The following is a 20,008-nucleotide window of genomic DNA, read 5'->3' as shown; positions in this document are numbered from 1 at the left end:
TAGTTTAATGGTATTTTATTTTTATACCCTCTGGTTATGTTAGAGAATATTCTTACAGGCTTCAGGAAGTTTGAATTTAAATATTTTTAAGATAATGGGTATTTACATTTATGCAACGGCATTTTTGAGAAGGAAGTCTACACCGGGTTTGACTGGGATTAAAAATAATGTTATAACCAGTGTTACGTCAATGAAAATAAAATAAAAATAAAAATAGCAGGATGGGGCTTCCCTGGTGGCGCAGTGATTGGGAGTCCACCTGCCGATGCAGGGGACATGGGTTCGTGCCCCGGTCCGAGAAGATCCCACATGCCGCGGAGCAGCTGGGCCCATGAGCCATGGCCGCTGAGCCTGCGCGTCCGGAGCCTGTGCTCCGCAACGGGAGAGGCCACAACAGTGAGAGGCCCGCGTACAGCAAAAAAAAAAAAAAAAAAAAAAAAAAAAAAAAAAAAAATATATATATATATATATATATATATGGCAGGATGAACATAAGGAAAGTATACAGTTGGAAATAATTAAAAGCAGAAGTTAACAAACAGAAAATAAAAAGATGACAAAGGATTAAGAACTCATTGTGACTTAATGGGTGGCCTTAAAAGACAATGTGTTCAAGAAAATCTGCACCATATTTTTCAATAAGCGTACAACTTTCTTAAAAGAAAAGATAACTGCCTTGGAGAACACTGGTCATTTAAAAACCTTCCCCTCTCGGAATGTCACAGGAGTGCCTCGAATGGGCAGACTGACCTGCAGCCCTACAGGGAAGTGAACCCAGGCAAATGTCTTTCCAGGCTTCTCCGATGCAGGAGGTAGGGGCCCCCGGAAGGTGGCGGTGGTAGTGATGATGCCGAGTTGCCAACAAACAAGGAAGCACAGGATCTTTCCAAGTTGTTTTTGAGGTGAACTGCCTTACAGGGATAAGGTCTACCTTGCCCGCCATGCTGAGTCTCAGAGGGCTTTATCTTTTCTCCTTGAATCACAAGACCCCTCCCACACTTCTCCTGCTGACCATGAGGTAATAGAATAATAGAATTGAGGAGTGGAGGGGTGTGTGTGTGTGTGTGTGTGTGTGTGGTCTCCGAAATAAAAGAAAGCTTGAAAATAGATGTGGTGTGTCAAAGAACTCACCTGTTAAATACCTGGCTTCTGGTATTAGCTGGAGCAATCCTGTCTACATGAGAGATGAAATTACCTTTATAAATGCATTTACACTAACTTGCTAGTGACAGTCGATTAGTCCTCTGGTAATTTTGCTTTGAAAGGAGGTTAGCGATAATGTTCACTGTGAAAAATGATACTCACCTGAAAAAAGAATGAGAGTGGTTCCAGCTCTCAGCAGAAGAGCTTTGGGAGGGATGGACCTTCCAGGTCAGCCTGTATTGTTCACCACCCACTCTACCCTTTTACAAGCTGGGTCCACATGAAGATGCCTTATTTGGGGACCTATTAGATGAACTGACCTCTTCTCTGAGGTAAAATAAATACTGATCCAATTTATATCAACAAAGCTCTTACTTAGAGTAGGTGGCAATGACAGTCAGAAACAGGATTATGTCACTAGAGAACAATAATGACTTGCCAATGATTAAGTGGAGGTGACTGCTTTCCATCTACCTCTACTTCACAGAAAGTAGGGAGTTGCTCTTCTATGCAGGATGCTTCTGGGGTTTTCCAGGTCTTTCTTGTGTAAGTAACTGATGACTCATTGATGAGCCTTACTGGGATCATCTCTTTTCTGTGCTTCTGGAAGCCCAGTCTCTTCTTTTGTCCATTATATTTCTATCTATTCTGATCATGAGTTGTTTGCCCAAGTCCAAGGTTGAACTTTGAGCTGAACTTCTTGTCTTTTCTTCTCCATGTCTCTCATGGACCTATGACTATTTCTGCTGTCCTGGAGATGCTGAAAGTCTGTCTTTTCTCATCTTTTTGTCGATTCTAGTATTCTTGCCCTCCGAATTTGGCTTGAGAAAATCAGAAAGAAACCTAATAGAAAAAATGTAATCTCCCACTTTGATGGGGATGGGAGAAGAGAGCCTCCTTGAAGAGAGGAGAGGATGAATAGGAAAAGGTGCCAGGATCAGGCAGAAATAGAGGAAGATGATCTTGAGGAAGAAGGGAGATGGAAGTTATTTTGCCCAATTGATAAGGAGACCAATAATGTTGCCAGGGTTGTTCAGGTTCTTGAATTCAGATACCAGCTTCACCTTTTTCTAGCTGTGCTTTTGGGCTTTTAACGTGTGGTAACTAATGTTCTCCTTGCTACTCATTGCTGCTGCAGTTATTCCCAACCTCCTTAAGAAAATATCAACAAGCTCATTTTCTGGTAAGTCATTTAACTTGACCACTTTCTCCTAGTTGCTGGTATCCGTGGACCTCCTGACCACTTTTCCTTAGTCATCAACCTCTTTGGCATCAACTCTTCATCCCAAGTCCTGCTATTATCTTGCAGTTCTTCAACAGCCACATGAAAATGTATCTTGTCTTTCCAGTTCCTTGATCTTCTTATTTCCAAAGACCTCTTTCTTCATTCTACTTTAGCTGTCCATTCTTATGGCCACACCCTATTCCCCATGAATTAGAGAATTCGGTCATCTGGCTCTGACTACACTCATCTCTTCTGGCTTATTACTCGATCAACTAGTTCCATTGCACCATTCTTCATCCAGATACCTCTATTCTCCTTCCAATCTCCCAGGCTTCTCCTTTCTTTCTTTTCCTTATTATTTCTATAATAATCATACCAATGCCCTAAATTCCCTTGCCTGTAAATGTTTGGATCACACCTGTGTGGAACAACCCCAATTCTGGGGTTTTTACAGAGCCCATTTCTTAGTTGGTGATTTTACATTCGTTATTGTGTCTATTGGATTAATAGCTGAGTTCTCCCTTAGGCTGTAAGCTCCATGACATCAGGGATTAAGTGTGTTATTTTATTTGCAAGTTTATTCGCAGTGCCTAGGAAATGGTCTGGTAGAGTATGGGCTTAATAAATATTTTTTAAATGAATGGAAAATCTACTGAGCCCCAATTGCCTCATTTTTTAAAGTAGGGATCATAATATAGGCTTCAGAGTAAGGCTGGTGAAGATTAACTGAGATCTGTGCATGTAAGGAACCCAACACAGTATCTGGCATAAATTTACTGCTCAATATAGTTTTCGTTCAATCTTTTTCCTTCTTCCCCCTTTTTCTTCCTCCCATTTTATAACTAGCAACTGTTTACCTGCCTGCATGAGTGTGTGGGTGTTCTGTGGTCCAGACCCTGGTCTTGGCGGATGAAAACAATGAGTAGTGGCCTAGGGAGGGGTGGAGGGCTCATTGTTGACCTCTGGGGAGGTTCAGAGGCTCCCTTAGCCTATATTTCTCCAGACCCTTGACCACGTCCACTGTGCCTAGAGCAGGTGTTTCTGCCAGAGGGAAGTGACAGGAAGACCATTTGCTCAGAACAGCCAACAGACCTTTGATCTTGGGAGGATGGGCAGAGAGGCCAGAGTCCAGGACTGCAGAGAAGAGCTGAGGTTTTCGGCAGTCATCAGAGGATTCCTTGGTAAGAAGCAATTTTATTGGCTTTGACCTTCAACCCCAGCTCTGAGTTCGGCTGGGAGGCTTCTGAGCCTGAATCCTGCCTCTCAAACGCTCAGATGTGGGCACTCCTCCAATTCTACCTTTATTCCAATGTTTGGGTGACTGTCCCAGTTGATTCATTTATGTGCCGGCCTTATCCTTTGATTCTCTCACACACGGGCCATTTACCAGGACTGTAATGAATAGCTTTTAGCATTGTATTCACTTGGGGAACTTGGTAAAAATATAAAGGTCCTGGTCTTATCTCTATAGCTTCTGATTGAATAGATAAAGTTTGAAGTCCAAGAATCTGCACGTTTACAAAGCAGTAGTTTTACTGATGGAGTGGTCACAGTTTGTAGCAGCAGACCAAGGGACACTGCATTTCATCCTCTCCATTGGCCCAGGTCTCCCAAAGACAACCTCCTGAGGTATGTACGAGGATGGCCATTCACAAAGGTAGGAGGTGAGTTTATTATAACGATTGTACTTTGCATTTTCCCCATATCTCATGGAGATCCTGGAGTGCCCTTCCAAGAAGAGGCACTAGAATCTCCTATGTGCAATTTTCAGCTTCTACTCTGTGATTCTTCTGTTTCTGATGTGCTCCACCCCTAAGCTGAGGACCACTCTGGCTCCCCTGCCCAGATCGCTTTCCCAGAAAGGGATCACCTGAGTGTCAGGTCTGCATGTTGTCCTGGTTTAGTGCTGCACAAAGTGGTATGGCAGGGCTACACTGGCTAAAGGAGACATGCACATAAATATCTGACACTCTTCAGCCCACAAAAGACTTCTACCACCTACACACCTCCTGGAAGTCCCTCAAGTAAAATACGACTTGTCTTCTTCTAAAACCTCTTTAATTTTAATAACCGCCTATACATATGGCTTCTAGCAACCTAATTCAGTCTGCTTGTCCCTGTCCGTCCACATTTCTTGAGATTCTGAGCGTTCAGCTTGTCTTCCAAGTACGCAATTGTCCATCAAAACCAAATCAATTCTGGGAATTCCCTGGCGGTCCAGTGGTTAGGACTTGGTGCTTTCGCTGCTGTGGGCCCGGGTTCAATCGCTAGTTGAGGAACTAAGATCCTGCAAGCCGTGAGGTGTGGCAAAAAAAAACAAAACCCAAAATCCAAAAAAAACCCAAATCAATTCTTCCTAACGAATACTATCAACAAGCTCATAAAAGTAACACTGCTGGTAATTGCCGTTTTTTATTTTTTACTTAATTCCTACTTGGACAGCTATTTATACCACTTGCTTTCCATGCCTTGTCTCTAATCCTTTGAAAAATTTGCAAAGTAGCTATTATCTCCATTCGGTGGATGAGAAAACAGAAATTCAGAGACAGATAATGTGGCTTGCCCAGGGTCATAGAATTTTAGAATCCAGTTCTGTAAGTATGTAAAGCCTGAACTCTTTTTTTTTCCTACTGGGTTAGGACATGATGATCTCAGTTTCTTTCTCTTATTCCTTTCAGGCTGATACACAAGCTTGTTTACTTCCTCTGTCCTTGCTGTCTACTCCTAGAGATTGAACCTGGGATGAGTTCCCAATTTAAGATTGTCATCTAAAATGATGAGTATCATAAATGTTCATGGATCACCCCAACTGATAAGAAGTGGAGCATGTGTTCTTGAGATTATTTCAGTGGACATTTATAGAAGAGCTTTGACTAGTTTAAGCACCCCATCCCCCAAAGCTGTTCTTTATACCAAAGTGATACTTGACTATACTGCTGGTGACATCTACCAGTTGTCAGGCTTTTAGTGATAAGACACTTAATTACCATCTGGAAAGGTTCCTAAATTGAAAGTTCAGATGAAAGGGAAGGAGCATTTACACTGAGAGCCGCCTGTGTCTGTGAGGCCTGGGGATGCAGGCCTCTTCCCTTCCCCCAGGACCCCTGTTCCAGTCTGCTGCTGGTGTTACTAACAGAGTTTTGGAGGTTGCTTCGAAAATGTTTTGCCTTTATTATTGCACCTAATGGTATATAATTTTGAGTATATGTTGCAGACCCTCTCCAACCTATGGCAAATTACAAGATCAATGACATTTAAATCATTATTTGACTCATGTAAAGACCTTCTCCCTAACAAACCCAATGAGGAGTAGAAATAAGAATTCATACAAATTGCTATTTTGCTATTGCCCTCTCTGTTCTGATGTAACAGTTTTTCTTCCCTCTGGAATGAATAATTGTTCCGTACTATATTTTATCGTATTAAGATCAAGCAAGAGTGGTTTGATATTTGGTGAAACCAATGTCTGAAGCAAAAACTAGAAAGATGTTTTTCATCAGCTGCCTCTTCCAGCAGATTAAGTCAAGCTTGTCTGGGCTTACCTTTGTGGTCTTGGAAAAGAAGGCTTTCCACAAAGGGAGAGTGTTAGCCAAAACAAAACCAAAAAACAGAATTAACAAGGTGAATGTGGAGTTCTGTACTCTGCTCCATTGGAACACAAAGGCCAGCCGCAATCAGTCACGATCTCAAAGTTCCCATCTATAGGGCGGATGGGATAACACTTGCCACAAATCTTTATTGAGCAATACGTCAGAGTTCCATTACTACAGGTTAATGAAATGTCTGCAGTTGCGTTGGAGAGAATTGATTTTTCCTTGTATTAAAAATAAATTACTACTATTATATCAACAACTTCTTGAAGAAGTTAAGTTTTCGGATTTTCTCAGCACCTAATTTTTTTAGTGACCAGAAGAACAGTCCCATTCTTACTATTTCACTAGCTTCATACGTTAATCTTATGCCATAGGGCTTTTCTAAAGTCACAGTTTTCTTCCTGGAACATTTAATTGGGTTGAACTTCTAGAAGTCTGCACACTTGTCTTTTTCCTCTATGACATTTTATTAATTCCTATCTCCAAAGTTGGTTGTGTTTTTTCCTCTACCATTTTCTTTGATAAAGTCTTCCTTCCAGGATCGCAAAAGCATTTTGGTCTTTTAGGATTAAAATTTAGACATCTACCTCCTTTTACTGCAATTATTGGTGTGCTGCCTCATTTTTCCTGTTATAACACTTACAACCTGTTCTTTTTGCCGGCCTCCCCCTGCTGTGGGCTCTCCCGTTGCGGAGAAACAGGCTCGGGACACGCAGGCTCAGCGGCCATGGCTCACGGGCCTAGCCGTTCCGTGGCATGTGGGATCTTCTCAAACCGGGGCACGAACCCGTGTCCCCTGCATCGGCAGGCGGACTCCCAACCACTGTGCCACCAGGGAAGCCCACAACCTGTTTTTGAATCACCTCCTTTAAGATATTTGCATTGGCTCCAGGCCAGCATTCCTCTGTCTGAACATGGGTATAGCTCATGGCTATACAGGGCTAGATGTTTGCCTGTCAGCACTATGGATTTTATATAATGGCCCTGAAGCCCACAAACATTCTTAGGTTTGGTCAGCTGTCTTTATACAGCCATCCCTCGGTATCTGTAGGGAATTGATTCCAGGACTCCCTTGGATGCCAAAATCCACAGATGCTAAAGTCTGTGGATATATATATATCTCCACATATATATATATAAAATGGCATAACTTTTGCATAGAACCTACAAACATCCTCCTGTATGCTTTAAATCATCTCTAGAGTACTTATATATCTAATAACAATGTAAATGCTATATAAATAGTGACCAAGGAGTGGCAAATTCAGGTTTTGCTTTTTGGAACTTTTTGGAATTTTCTTTTTTGGCCTCACCACATGGCATGTGGGATCTTTTTTTTTTTCTTTTTGGAATTTTTTTCGAATATTTTTGCTCTGAGTTTGGTTGAATCTGCAGATGTGAAACCCTCAGATATGAAGGATCGACTGTAATCATTTTGAAAGATCTGAAAGAGAAATGATATTCATGAAGAAAACAAAAAGGAACAACAGTGTTGCCAAGATTCCAATTTGTGCAAAGTAGAAGGGAACAGGATGTGGGATGTACATTCCGCCAAATACACTTAAGAATTTGCTTTGGGGAATTTTAGCCTCCCCTTGCCCTTCAAGATTCATCCCTATCTTTCTGGGTCATCCTGGGAGAGAGACTCAAACGCAGTACCTCTAATAATAGTGTCTGTGGAGTGGACACAGCCAAATGCCCCAATATTTTTTCATTCCTCCCCTCCTTTTTAATTCCAAAGGTCTAGAGGAGGTAAGCTGGGGATAAGAAATTTGTAAATGATTGATTTTCATTGCCCCAAATGCCCACCTTATTTTGGCAACAATGTTTTATACCCTTCTTCATAACCCACTATTTCCTTATACTGTCCCCAGAATAAACTCTGACAATAAAGTTATAAATTGGGGGCTGGGGTAGAGACTACAAAAATTGAATACCTAAAAATGGAAATTTAAGGATTTAGTTGAATTTCATATACATTCAAATAAAATAAATTTCTAATTTACTCCTAGTGTTAAAGCAAGGAAAATCCCCCATCCATTTAGATAAGGCCATCATATGATGTCCTAATCTGGGCCAAGATCTAATCTGGTCCAGTTGAAGCAGAAGAGAATGCTAAGGGAAGAGAAGAAACCTGTTTGATTTCTATTTCTCTGCTGAAAATAGGAAAATGGAAGGTGGTTCTGATTAAGGCAGGACCTAGAACAATGACTGGTTCATATCAAGCACTCCATTTATTACTGGTACATAAAAGGTCTTACTTTCGATGGGTTCTTCTCCAGAGCAATTCAGTATTTTCAACCTCAAGCAGACCGTCTCCTTTCAAGACCTCTAATTTTCCCATTAGTGCAGTGACAATAGTTTCCAAAACCCAAACTACTGCTCTGCTACGTAATTACTCAGCACAGTGAGATATCTGAAACTTTGACTGTCCTAGAAAAATGCTAACAATGCGGTCTCTGAGTCAAAACTTGGGTAGCTCGAGAAAACGTGTATGCCTGAGCATCTCATATTTAGAGAAATAATCATTAACAGTAATATTAGCCAAGACTTACCCAGGGCTTACTGTGACCTGGGCCCTCTTGGGTACATGACATGTATGTCTTAACCCATTTAATCCTCACAGCAATCTTATGATGTAAGATCATTCTTGTCCCCATTTTGTAGGTGAGAAAACTGAGTTACAAAAATGTTGAGTATCTTTCCCCAAGTCATTCAGTGCACAGGGATGGGAAGCTGGGCAGGTTGACTGCACAAATAAAACAAATCCCCTTGAAGCTCCATCAGAATACCATATCAAATCACCCGATTCCCTCTTCTGTCGTCAAGGAAGACAGGAGGTTGGCAAACGGATGGAGTTACTTTTTCTCAATTCTGCCTGTTTTGATTCCTTTCTGGATGAGTTCTTATTTCTGCTTCCCCTGCTCCCAGTATCTGTGATCGCCCAGCTTCTGAGACCCCGTAGCCACCCCCCCTTCACTGCTAAACTGTAAGGGCATAGTCTGGGCACCGATGCACACACCCAGCTGAAGTCAACTTCTTTTGTAAAGTCACACAAAAACTTGATTCTTGGGTCCAGTTCTTTCTGGAAATATGGGTAGCTGGGGAAAAAAGCATAAACCAAGATTTCCCCCAGACTGATATGATCAAAGAAACCTAATTCAGAATTTCTTTGGAATTTTGTGTTCAGCGGCCTAAAGTCTCCTAGAACCTCAGATTTAGAAAAGATTTCCAGGGTAGCTTCCCGCCCAGAGTCACTGCCACCAGAATACTCCCCCCACCTCCCTGTCCCCCCGTGGTGTTTCTCCAGCCTCTGCAAAGCAAAGGGACACAGAATGGTGGGGTTAGAATGTTGTTGCTTTTATCTGGCTTTTTTACTTTTCAGTTGAATATGAGGTATTTTGACATATAGGGAAGAATTTGTGCATCGTGGAGAACTAGACATTATCTAGACTCTAGTGCAGGGGTCCCCAACCCCCGGGCCGTAGACTGGTACCGGTCCATGGCCTGTTAGGAACCCGGCTGCACAGCAGGAGGTGAGCGGCGGACGAGCGAGAGAGGGAAGTTTCATCTGCCGCTCCCCATCGCTCCCCATCGCTCCCCATCGCTCACGTTACTGCCCGAACCATCCCCCCACCTCCATGCTCCGTGGAAAAATTGTCTTCCACAAAACCGGTCCCTGGTGCCAGAAAGGTTGGGGACCGCTGCTCTAGAGCACATGCCTTCCAGTTACCTGATTCTAGCCTTTCACTGCCACGTGGGCTATTTCACAGAGCTGTATATTGTAGATAACTAAAAGCAACAGGAAATAATTCTCATCTGTGAACGTGCAAATGAATTCTGTCCAGTACAGGGACCATCCTTCTTCCTTGTGGTAAAAACACTTGAAAGGGAGTTTCTTTTGGATACAATTCTTGGTTGACTTTTGTCTTCTACTGTCTCCTGACTTTCATTGTGTTGAGATATCTGCCTTTGATTTAGTAATCATTTCTTTGTAGGTAATTTTCTCTTTTTTCTTTTTTTAACTGGCTATGTTTAGATTTTATTTTTGTGTGTCCTTCAGTTTCACTTTGTGAAAGTGTGGATTTCTTTGATTTTCTCCAACTTGGTATTTGTTGAGATACTTGAATTTGAGGATTGGTATCTTACATCACTTTGGAAAATGACCAGCCACTACCTTTGAATATTAAGTCTTCTCCAACTTCAGTTAGATATTTATTAAACTAATGTTTCTCAACAAAAGTACTATTGTAAATTTGGATAGGAGATTCTTTATTGTGTGAGACTGTTCCTTGCATTATAGGACATTTTACATTCTTGGTTTCCAGACACTAAATGTTATTATTGTGATGCAAGTGCCTCAGACATACCCAAATACCCCTAAAACTAAGTATCTCTGCTTGGGGACCACTGTGATAAATCTTCACTCTTTCATCTAAGTCTTTTCACCTTCATAGTTTTAATCTTTATGCCTCTCTGTGCTGAATTGTAAGTAATTTATTAAGCTGTGTTTTCTGTCTCGGGTTTTCTCTTCAGCTGTGTCTAATGATCTGTTTAACCTTTCTGTTGGGTTTTAAAAGTCAGTTATTTTTCATTTCTAGACATTCTAGAAATTTGCTTCTTTTGTAAATGTATTTAGTAATCGTTGATAACCTTGTGTTCCTTTGTCATATTTATATTGGCTTCTTTTATTTCTTTATACATATATTAACCTTTTTATATTTCTATATGTCATTGAACCCAAGACATCATTGATTATAAGAAATACCACTCATTCATTTATCACTAAGAAAGATAAAAGACTCTGTATGACAGACAAGTAACCTTACAGTACCTCTCTGTAAATAAATATATTTTCTTTTTCATTCAATATCTTGAGGGCATGGACAGACTCTTACCCATTTTTGGAAACTGATCAAACATCTAGCACTTTTTCTTCAGATTCCCCTGTAATCTGAATTAAGGCTTACATTTTTTTAAGGCTTATATTTTAAGACTGTAGTGGGAGAAACCAGAGAGATTATGACTCTCATAGAATTCAAAATTCAAAGGGAAACTTGGTTCAGATACAAAATAAGATTTCAATTGCATAAGTTATTTCTATAATTTCTTTAATTCTATTTTGTCCATCCATGATCATCTTTGTGTTTGCAAGTCAACACATCAGATATGGATGACAGGATGAATGACATTGCCATATTATTGTCAGAAGGATATGTACTTTCAATTGTGTGTCTAGAGGTGGTACTTTCAATTGTGTGTCTAGAGGTGGTACTTTCAATTTTGTGTCTAGAGGTGGTAATGATTTGCTCTGAGTAATACACATTTCCTCGCCTAAGTCAACCTACCAACCCATGGTGTACATTTATAGGACGATAGGGAGATTTAGATATAGTCTGTGGTTATGATGATGGAATAAAGATAAGTGGCCTACATATGAGTAAAACCTGTTCTCTGGCCTCAGTCAAGACCCAGTGGTCCTTCCTTGATGACACAGCCCCAAGTGGGCTCTCTCTGGTGCCACTGAAAGCCTGGAAGATGGGCTTTATCTCCCATTTGATCATAATCCTGGATGTCTGCCCTCAAGTCCTTACTTCCAGGATCATTTTACTCCTGCCCAACCTCAGAACCCCTGGCAACCTCAGCAGCTGGCACAACCAGCTCTCCTCCTCGTACTTCCTCAGTGCCAGGGGACACTTAGCATTACTCTCTCAAGGTGAACAGAGTACTCCAGGGAGAAGGTAAGATACACATCCACTCATTCCTTCTACCGCCATTTTTCTTTCTTTTCTTCTCCCTGCAGTGTCCCTGTGGTCTGCTGCCACCATCGCCACACCTGTAGCTGCAACTCGTATGGCTGCGGGTTTGGGAAGGGCTGTTGCCGGCAGAAGAGCTGCTGCCGGAAGCAATGCTGCTTCTAAGTGGCCTGGCCCGGCCTTGCTTCTGGGGTAAGAGATGCTGGAAGCTGTTCTCTGCAGTTAAGGAGACTTCCCTTCCTCTTCCCCCTTGCTGTCACCTGGATCTCCTGGGACTTACTCTTTTGGACAATATCTCTGGTTTTTGAACTCTGTGCTCCTCTCTTTCAAAATGATGGTCTTAAACCTTTCTTTTGAAAAACATTCCAAACAAACAAGAAATGGTTTGAAAAAAATTCCAAACAAACAAGAAATGGCCATTAGAGAGCTGTAAACCCAGCCAAAGGGATCACAGTTCTGAGTGTTCTATCTGATGGGTGTTTTGCAGCCTTCCAACTTGGTACTTCTACCTCTCTGTGTGCACACTATGTCTATTACTCTTACCTGCTCTAGTCCTATTACTATTGTTTCCAGTCATCACATAGCTCCTGCCTAAATTTCCTAATAAAACATGAAAACCGACCCTCAGGAATTCTGCTTTTATTCTGCTATGGCAGCAACAGATTTCCATCTTCTTGAAAAATTTGAATGACCCACATGCAGAGACAGCAATGCACGCACAGGGCTTCTGGTGTCCAGGCCTCGCAGCCACACGCCGTTTTCCCATCTCATGAGATGGATGATTCCGTAAGATAATTCAACTCCTGCTACCTTGTGTACCTCTTCCCTAAAGGCCCTGTGACCCTGCTTATCTGTCAAAAGTGCATCACATTCCTCCAGTGACAACTTTCTCAACCAGATCTACAGATTTCACCTATGTCAAGGCCTAAATATAGGCAAAGGGCAAGTCCAAACAAGCTAGGACTATCATCTTATTTATTTCTTCTCAGAAATGGCTATTGTCTTGCCATTTCTATCCCCTTATTTCTGTTATTTGTCTATGAGTTATGTTTCTGTTGTTGTTTCTGAGTCATTCTATGTACAAAACAAAACATTTAAAATATTTCTCCATAAGGTGTTCTTACCAGTCACAAAACCCTACACCTTACAAAGCAAACCTATGTTTTAGTTCAAAGGAGTAATAATCTTTCTCTTTAATGAGATACCAAATAAAAATTTTTATTTAAAAAATATTTGATGTTTTTCTTCTGTGTTTGTTCCTTTTAATTATAAATGCACATTTATTTTTCCATGCATATTGCCAAAAATGTAAAAACATCAGAATGGTTACATATAAAAAACTAAAAAATTCTAGCTCCTTATTCTCCAATGTTAATTTATTCCCCAAGACTTTAAACGCGTTTTTGAAAATTAATATTTTAATTTGGGGGTGGGTAATTTATATGGTGTGAACATCAAAAACCATGATGAGATGACATCTCCCTCTGTTTCCCATTACCCCACAGCAGGGAAATATTATTATTAGGTGTTTGGTTTTTTCTTTTGGTACTTCCAGAAAACTTGTATATGTATATAAGCCAATATAGATATTTTCTCCTTACTTTTACACAAATGATGAGCTATTGCATTCATTATTATTTTGGCATTTGACTTTTCTCCACTTAATAATAATAATAAATTTTTATTATTTACTTAATAATAATAATATATTTTAGAGCCCTTTATCACTATGAAAAGATATTCCTCATTTTTTTATCTAGTTAATATTATTACAAGTGAATATACTGGTGTCCCATAATACATCTTCCCTGTCCCAATTTAATGAAATTTGAATAGTTTCCAATACTTTGTGTTTAGAAACTTTACTGTAATGAAAAACCTTTTAAACAAATCAGTTCTCAGGCATGCAAGTATATGAGAAGTATATATTTCTATCAGAGAAATCTGTAGGTGGAAAGGCATACACATTTCTAATCTTAAGAATGCTGAATTTTCCCTTGTAGCAATGAAATGAATGTACACTCCCACCAAGAATCTTCGAGACTGACTGTTGACTCATTCCGAGAGAACAAATTCTGTCATCACACATTTAGATTACTTTCTACTCTGACAGGTGAAAAACAGTGTTTCGTTGTTTTTTTTTTTTTTTATACTTTACAGTTGGGTGTTTTTTTTTTTTTTTGGCCATACACGGGCCTCTCACTTTTGTGGCCTCTCCCGTTGTGGAGCACAGGCTCCGGACGCGCAGGCTCAGTGGCCATGGCTCATGGGCCTAGGCGCTCCGCGGCATGTGGGATCTTCCCAGACCGGGGGATGAACCCATGTCCCCTGCATCAGCAGGCAGACTCTCAACCACTGTGCCACCAGGGAAGCCCTACAGTTTTTTTTTTAAATAGATCTTTATTGGAGTATAATTGCTTCACAATACCATGTTAGTTCCTTTTGCACAACAAAGCAAATCAGCCATATGCATACACATGACCTCATATCCCCTCTCTCTTGAGCCTCCCTCCCAGCCTCCTTATCCCACCCCTCTAGGTCATCGCAAAGCACTGAGCTGATCTCCCTGTGCTACGCTGCTGCTTCCCACCAGCCAACTATTTTACATTCCGTAGTGTATATATGTCAATGCTACTCTCACGTCGCCCCAGCTTTGCCCACCCACCCCATGTCATCAAGTCCATTCTCTATGTTTCCCACTTTATTCCTGCCCTGCAACTAGGTTCATTAGTACCATTCTTTTTTTTTTTTTTTTTGGATTCCATATATATGCATTAGCATAAGGTATTTGTTTTTCTCTTTCTGACTTCACTCTGGATGACAGACTTTAGGTCCATCCACCTCACTACAAATAACTCAGTTTTGTTTCTTTTTATGGCTGAGTAATATTCCATTGTATATATGTGCCACATCTTCTTTATCCATTCATCAGTCGATGGACATTTAGGCTGGTTCCATGTCCTGGCTATTGTAAATAGTGCTGCAATGAACATTGTGGTGCATGTCTCTTTATGAATTATGGTTTTTTCAGGGTATATGCCCAGTAGTGGGATTGCTGTGTCATATGTTAGTTCTATTTTTAGTTTTTTAAGGAACCTCCATACTGTTCTCCATAGTGGCTGTGTCAATTTACATTCCCACCAACAGTGCAGGAGAGTTCCCTTTTCACCACACCCTTTCCAGCATTTATTGTTTCTAGCTTTTTTGATAATGGCCATTCTGACCGGCATGAGGTGATACCTCATTGTAGTTTTGATTTGCATTTCTCTAATAATTAGTGATGTTGAGCATCTTTTCATGATCCTCTTGGTCATCTCTATGTCTTCCTTGGTGAAATGTCTATTAGGTCTTCTGCCCATTTATTAACTGGATTGTTTGTTTTTTTGATATTGAGCTCCACGAGCTGTTTGTATATTTTGGAGATTGATCCTTTGTCTGCTTTTTCATTTGCAAATATTTTCTCCCATTCTGAGGGTGGTCTTTTTGTTTTGTTTATGGTTTCCTTTGCTGTGCAAAAGCTTTTAAGTTTAATTAAGTCCCATTTGTTTGTTTTTATTTCTGTTACTCTAGAAGGTGGATCAAAAAAGATCTTGCTGTGGTTTATGTCAAATAGTGTTTTTCCTATTTTTTCCTCTAAAAGTTTTGTAGTGTCTGGTCTTACATTTAAGTCTTAATCCACTTGGAGTTTATTTTTGTGTATGGTGTTAGGGAGTGTTCTAAATTCATACTTTTACAAGTAGCTGTCCAGTTTTCCCAGCACCACTTATTGAAGAAGCTGTCTTTTCTCCATTGTATGTTCTTGCCTCCTTTGTTATAAATTAGGTGCCAATATGTGTGTGGGTTTATCTCTGGGCTTTCTATCCTGTACCATTGGTCTATATTTCTGTTTTTGTGCCAGTACCATACTGTCTTGATAATGGTAACTTTGTGGTATAGTTCAAAGTCAGGGAGCGTGATTCCTCCAACTCCGTTTTTCTTTCTCAAGATTGCTTTGGCTATTCGGGATCTTTTGTGTTTCCATACAAATTGTAAGATTTTTTATTTCTAATTCTGTGAAGAATGCCATTGGTAGTTTGATAGGGATTGCATTGAATCTGTAGATTGCTTTGGATACTATAGTCATTTTCACAATGTTGATTCTTCCAATCCAGGAGCATGGTATATTTCTCCATCTGTTTATGTCATCTTTGATTTCTTTCATCAGTGTTTTATAGTTTTCTGAGTACAAGTCTTTCACATCCTTAGGCAGGTTTATTCCTAGGTATCTTATTCTTTTTGTTACAGTGGTAAATGGGAGTGTTTCCTTAATTTCTCTTTCTGATTTTTTGTTGTTGGTGTATAGGAATGCCAGAGGTTTCTGTGCATTAATTTTGTATTCTGCAACCTTACCAAATTCATTGATTAGTTCTAGTAGCTTTCTGGTGGTATCTTTAGGATTTTCTATGTATAGTATCATGTCATCACCAAACAGTGACAGTTTTACTTCTCTTCCAATTTGTATTCCTTTATTTCTTTTTCTTCTCTGATTGCTGTGGGCTAGGACTTCCAAAACTATGTTGAATAAGAGTGGCGAGAGTGGACACCTTTGTCTTCTTCCTGATCTTAGTGGAAATGCTTTCAGTTTTTCACCATTGAGTATGATGCTTGCTGTAGGTTTGTCATATATGGCCTTTATTATGTTGAGGTAGGTTCCCTCTATGCCAATTTTCTGGAGAGTTTTTGTCATAAATAGGTGTTGTATTTTGTCAAGAGCTTTTTCTGCATCTACTGACATGATCATATGGTTTTTATTCCTTAATTTGTTAATGTGCTGTATCACTTTGATTGATTTGCATATACTGAAGAATCCTTGCATCCCTGGGATAAATCCCACTTGATCATAGTGTATGATCCTTTCAAAGTGCTGTTGGATTCTGTTTGCTAGTATTTTGTTCAGGATTTTTGCAACTATTTTCATCAGTGGTATTGGTCTATAATTTTCTTTTTTTTGTGATACCTTTTTCTGGTTTTGGTATCAGGATGATGGGGGCTTCATAGAATGAATTTGGGAGTGTTTCTCCCTCTGCAATTTTTTGGAAGAGTTTGATAAGGATCGGTGTTAGCTCTTCTCTAAATATTTGATAGAATTTGCCTGTGAAGCCATCTGGTCATGGACTTTTGTTTGTTGGAAGAGTTTTAATTATGGTTTCAATTTCATTACTTGTGATAGGTTTGTTTATATTTTCTAATTCTTCCTGGTCCAGTCTTGGAAAATTGTTCCTTTCCAAGAATTTGTCCATTTCTTTGTGCTTGTCCATTTTCCTGGTATATAGTTTGCAGTAGTCTCTTATAATCCTTTGTATTTCTGCAGCGTCAGCTGTGATTTCTCCTTTTTCATTTCTAATTTTATTTTTTTGTGGTACACGGGCCTCTCACTGCTGTGGTCTCTCCCGTTGCAGAGCACAGGCTCCGGATGCGCAGGCTCAGTGGCCATGGCTCACGGGCCCAGCCGCTCCGCGGCAGGTGGGATCCTCCTGGACCGGGGCACGAACCCGTGTCCCCTGCATTGGCAGGTGGACTCTCAGACACTGCGCCACCAGTGAAGCCCCTCTAATTTTATTGATTTTTGTCCTCTCCCTTTTTTTCTTGATGAGTCTGGCTAAGGGTTTATCAATTTTGTTTATCTTCTCCAAGAACCAGCTTTTAGTTTTATTGATCTTTGTTAGTGTTTTCTTCATTTCTGTTTCATTTATTTCTGATCTGATCTTTATGATTTCTTTCCTTCTACTGACTTTGGGTTTTCTTTGTTCTTCTTTCTCTAGTGGTTTTAAGTGCAGGGTTAGAGTGTTTATTTGAGATTTTTCTTGTTTCTTGAGGTGAGATTGACTTGCTATAAACTTCCCTCTTAGAACTGCTTTTGCTGCATCCCATAGGCTTTGGTTCGTCATGTTTTCATTGTCATTTGTTTCTATGTATTTTTCAGTTTCTTCTTCAATTTCCTCAGTGATCTCTTGGTTATTTAGTAGTGCACTGTTTAGCCTCCATGTCTTTGTGTTTTTTACAATTTTTTTTCCTGTAATTGATTTCCAATCTCATAGTGTTGTAGTCAGAAAAGATGTTTGATACAATTTCAATTTTCTTAAATTTCTGAGGCTTGATTTGTGACCCAAGATGTGATCTATCCTGAAGAATGTTCCATGTGCACTTGAGAAGAAAGTGTATTCTGCCACTTTGGGGTAGAATGTTCTATAAATATCAATTAGATCTATCTTGTCTATTGTGTCATTTAAAGATTGTGTTTCCTTATTTATCTTCTGTTTGGATGATCTGTCCATTGGTGTATGTGGGGTGTTAAAGTCCCCTTCTATTATTGTGTTACTGTTGATTTCTCCTTTCATGGTTGTTAGCATTTGCCTTATGTATTGAGGTGCTCCTATGTTGGGTGCATAAACATTTATAATTTTTATATCTTCTTCTTGGATTTATCCTTTGATCATTATGTAGTGTCCCTCCTTGGATTTTTCAGAGCTTCCACTGAAAAATCAGCTGATAACCTTATGGGGATTCCTTTGTATGTTATTTTTTGTTTTCCCTTGCTGCTTTTAATATTTTTTCTTTGAATTTAATTTTTGTTAGTTTGATTAATATGTGTCTTGGTGTGTTTTTCTTAGGGTTTATCCTGTATGGGACTCTCTCTGCTTCCTGGACTTGGGTGACTATTTCCGTTCCCATGTTAGGGAAGTTTTCAACTACAATCTCTTCAGGTATTTTCTCAGACCCTTTCTTTTTCTCTTCTTCTTCTGGGACCCCTATAATTTGAATGTTCATGTGTTTAGTGTTGTCCCAGAGGTTTCTGAGATTGTCTTCAATTCTTTTCATTCTTTTATCTTTATTCTGTTCCTGGGCAGCTATTTACACCATTCTGTCTTCCAGCTCACTTATTCATTCTTCTGCCTCAGTTATTCTGTTACTGATTCCTTCTAGTGTATTTTTCATTTCAGTTATTGTGTTGTTCATCTGTTTGTTCTTTAGTTCTTCTAGATATTTGTTAAACATTTCTTGTATTTTCTCAATCTGTGCTTCCATTCTATTTCTGAGATTCTGGATCATATTTATTATCATTACTCTGAATTCTTTTTTAGGTAGATTGCCTATTTCCTCTTCATTTATTTGGTCTTGTAGGTTTTTACCTTGCTCCTTCATCTGTTACATATTTTTTTGCTGTCTCTCTCTTTTTTTTTTTTTATGAGTAGGATTATATTCCTGTTTTACTGGTTGTTTGGCCTGAGGCTTCCAACACTGGAGTTTGTAGGCTATTGGGTAGAGCTGGGTCTTGGTGCTGAGATGAGGACCTCTGTGAGACCTCACCCCAATGAATATTCCCTGGGGTCTGAGGTTCTCTATTAGTCCAGTGGTTTGGACTTGAGCTCCCACTGCAGGAGCTTCTGCCTGACCCCGGGCTTGTGAACCAAGATCTCGCAAGCCATGTGGGGTGGCAAAAAAAAAAAAAAAAAGAAAAAGAAAAAAAAGAAAGAATAACAAAATAAAAAATAAAATTATACTATGAAACTAACAGATATGTTAGAAAGAATGTAAAAATAAAAATATATATGAATCAACAACCAGAAGGTACATCAGTACCACAATAGTCAAAAAGAGAAGGAGGGAAGAGAAAAGAAAAATGGTGGGGGGAAGGCCTTGGCTGTGGAAGGCAGGGACTAAGCAAGGGTGAGGTTTGGGTGGTGGGCAGGAACAATGCTCAGGACCCACAGGGCTGGAAAAGGCCCTGGGGGCTGTGGGGGTTGGGGCTTAGGCTCAAAGAACAGAAGGGATCCAGGTGTGCCCACCCAGGGGACCTCACCTGGGAGCCCAGCAGGCTTCCTGGGCTTGAGAGGGCAGGGCAAATACCCTCCTCTCCTCTCCTGCTCCTCCAGTTTGGGGTCTTGAAGGGTCCCTCCCACCTGCCTCTCCTGATCTCCCCAGCCTCCCTCCTATGACCCCAGGACCCACGTGACCTGGAAGGGGCTTTGGATTGCAGGGGACTGGCCTGGGAGCTCAGCAGACTCCCCAGGCCTGAGTGGGCGGGGCAATTGTCCTCTGCTCCTCTCCCACTCGTCCCAGAGGGCCCTTCCCACCTGCCTCTCCTGTTCTCCCCTTGGCCTCCCTCCTATGCCCCCGGGACCCAGGTGGCCTAAATGGGGCTTTGGAGTGGGGGGGAACCGGCTTGGAGCTCAGCAGGCTCCCCAGCCCGAGTGGGCCAGGTGATCACCCTCTGCTCCTCTCCCACTCTTCCTGGAGAGTCCCTGCCACCT

At 40.5% G+C, this 20,008-nt stretch overlaps 1 long non-coding RNA gene across 1 annotated transcript; it reads left to right on the top strand.

The window, feature by feature from the left end:
* Nucleotides 1-3,249: 3,249 nt before the first annotated feature.
* LOC109548037 (uncharacterized) lies at nucleotides 3,250-12,914 on the top strand. Its single transcript, XR_002174036.3, has 3 exons — nucleotides 3,250-3,549; nucleotides 3,840-3,997; nucleotides 11,765-12,914. It is a non-coding gene; the product is annotated as an uncharacterized lncRNA (long non-coding RNA).
* The last annotated feature ends 7,094 nt before the right edge of the window (nucleotides 12,915-20,008 follow it).

Source organism: Tursiops truncatus, chromosome 7 (genome assembly GCF_011762595.2).
Source record: "Tursiops truncatus isolate mTurTru1 chromosome 7, mTurTru1.mat.Y, whole genome shotgun sequence".
In the NCBI taxonomy this organism is placed as follows: domain Eukaryota; kingdom Metazoa; phylum Chordata; class Mammalia; order Artiodactyla; family Delphinidae; genus Tursiops; species Tursiops truncatus.
This window is presented reverse-complemented; position numbering and strand designations above follow the sequence as displayed.